This window comes from Numida meleagris, unplaced genomic scaffold (genome assembly GCF_002078875.1).
Source record: "Numida meleagris isolate 19003 breed g44 Domestic line unplaced genomic scaffold, NumMel1.0 unplaced_Scaffold361, whole genome shotgun sequence".
Classification (NCBI taxonomy): Eukaryota; Metazoa; Chordata; class Aves; order Galliformes; family Numididae; genus Numida; species Numida meleagris.
In genome coordinates this window covers 11831-14351 of record NW_018364586.1, presented here as the reverse complement: position 1 = coordinate 14351, position 2521 = coordinate 11831, and the positions used below count along the sequence as shown (strand labels likewise).

The 2521-nt window shown below is 62.8% G+C and overlaps 1 protein-coding gene across 1 annotated transcript in view; it reads left to right on the top strand.

The window, feature by feature from the left end:
• The first annotated feature begins 380 nt into the window (after positions 1-380).
• Positions 381-2521, top strand: part of LOC110391409 (class I histocompatibility antigen, F10 alpha chain-like) — a 12910-nt gene continuing 10769 nt past the window's right edge. The window contains exon 1 of the mRNA XM_021383262.1: positions 381-405. The gene's annotated coding sequence lies outside the window, so the exon portion shown is untranslated. The remainder of the gene's footprint in view (positions 406-2521) is intronic.

Here is a 2521-nt window from a genome sequence, read left to right as displayed (position 1 = left end):
ACCCGCGGAGCTTGCACTAAGCGCGTTGTATTTGAGTCGCAGCCGCTTCCCCCGCTTCCCGCAGCGCTGCGGAACGTTCCCCGTCCTTCCCGTGGGACGGGACGACAGCAGCAGCCGGTGCCGGGCCGCATCCCGAGCCGCCCCAGCACCCCCTCGGCCCCGCACCCACCAGGCCCGGACGCGGAGTCGCCCCGTTCCTCGTCCGCGCTCCACTTCCGCTCCAGGCCGGATGTGACGTCGGACCTGAAGACGTCATAAAGCGGCGCCGGACGCTGCTGGGGATCCCTTCACCCGGGGGCGGGGCCGCGTTTCCCGCAGTCGCTGCCCGCCGTCCCCGGGGACGGAGCGACGCCCGGCTGAGATCTCGGCCCGCGGTTCTCGTGGCGACGGGACGGTCGCCGCTCGGTACGTTGAGCGCTCGCCTCGGCCTCTTCGTGCCGCCCTCGCGGTGGCCCGGCTGCGGCGCGGCTTCTTCGTCCTCTGCCTGCCTGCCTCCGCTCCGTCTCCCTTCCCTCGCGGTGCCTCTTGTTGGGAGAGCTCCTGCTTCTACCTGGGGAGGGGAGGGGAGGGGCTGAGCCGTTTTTAGGGTTTTCCCGACGCCGCAGCCGCTGGGGGCCGAGGCCCTGACCCGTTGGGAGCTCCCGTCTCCTCCCACGTCCCGCCTCGGCACGGAGCTCGGGCCGCTGCTGCTGTGCGGCTCCTCAGCCCCGGCTCCGACAAAACCCCGGACGCGTGGGGAAGGCGCAGCGCTGAAGCCGGAACGTCCCGAGTCCGTCTGCAACGTTAGCGGCCGTTTCAGGCCGTCTGAAGCACAGAGCTCGCGGTGGGAGCTCCGCTGCTGCTGTGTGGCCCGGGGCGCCAGGCAAGATGTCGGCGTTCGGCTCGGGGCCTGGGGGTGCTGCTTCGGGCCCTGTGGAATGATGAGCATGCTGCCCCTGTGCCAGACCCATGGGAGATGGATGGCAGTGCCAGGGCCACGTATGGCAAATGGAGACGTGGTCAGGAAGGGTCAGGCTCTTGGTCACCCCTGGATGCTGCTCATCAGGAAGGTCCAGCTTTTTGTTCTCATCCTCGTTCCTGATGGGGCAGGTGGTGAGGCCAAACCAGCAGGACCAGGTGGAGGCCTGGCTCTTGGTCTCCCCTGGACGCTGCTCCTCAGGAAGGTCCTGCTCTTTGTTCCTGTCCTTGTTCCTGATGGGACAGTCTGTTAGGCCAAACCAGCAGGGGCAGTGGAGGTCTGCCTCTTGGTCTCATCTGGACGCTGCTCCTCAGGAAGGACCTGGTTTTTGTTCCCGTCCTCGTTCCTGATGGGGAAGGTGGTCAGGCCAAACCAGTATGGCCATGCTGAGGTCTGCCTCTTGGTCTCATCTGGATGCTGCTCCTGAGGAAGGTCCAGCTCTGTGTTCCTGTCCTTGGCCCTGCTGGTTTGGCCTAACAGACTGTCCCATCAGGAACATGTGGAGGTCTGCCTCTTGGTCTTATCTGGACACTACGCCTCAGCAAGGTCGAGCTCCTTAGAATCACAGAATTGCTCAGGTTGGAAAAGACCTTCAAGGTCATCAAGTCCAACCTCTACCTAACCATACTGCCCTAACTCTTAACAACCCACCACTAAATCATGTCCCTGAGCCCCCCATCCAAACGGATGGTGGCAGCTCAGCACCTGAACAATGCGAGTCGCTTCCCACACCCAGCAGGACAAGGAGAGAATCGGGAAGGAGAAAAGAACGTGTGTGCTGAGACAGCTGTGATTCCTAAGAAAAGGAGGGAAAGAACAGCACCGATGCTCTCTGTGGCTGCGCTGGGTCCACGGTGCTGGCTCTGTCCCCTCCCAGCTCCCGGTGCCCAGCTGCAGCCCCCCCCTCGCTGGTGGGACGTCATGAGGAGCTGAGGACTGGAACTCCCTCAGCTCGGTGCAGCGCTGCTGCATCTGTGAGGGGAAATCCTGCACCCAGAGGTGGTGAAGTCCTGCAGGTGGGGGGCTGGAGTGAGGAGTGCCCCCTTGGATGGCCCTCGACCCACGTGTGGCTGCATCATCTGTCCCTGTATGGAAAAGGATCGAGGGGTTGTGGTGTGCTGGCTGTGCCAGGCTGGGGAGTTTCCCAGTGTCGTCCTTCAGCCGTGGGCCAGGAAAGCAGCAGCCTGCTCGGAGCAGTGGGGCTGCTCCTAGAATCCTAGCAGCAGCCTGCTCTGAAACGTGTATCGGATCCAGCTGCCCACACCCCGAGGGTTTGCGGTGGCAGTGCCGCATCCCGCTCTGCACTCTCCTTTGCACGTCCACTCAGCACCCCGACTCCAGCAGAAAAAGAGCAAAATGCGTCATTCCCATTGCAGAGATGGAGGGAGGAACGGGATTTCCTTTGGCCCCAAACACGGAAAACAGATCTAAGGCCAAGAAGGGAGCTACAGTCCATCCAACACATGGGAAAACTCGCAGATCTTATGGTGAGGATTCAAAGCAGGGGCTGGCTCATCCCAATGAGCCCAGGAGAAAACGTGAGCATCTCCTCTGAGCACTGGA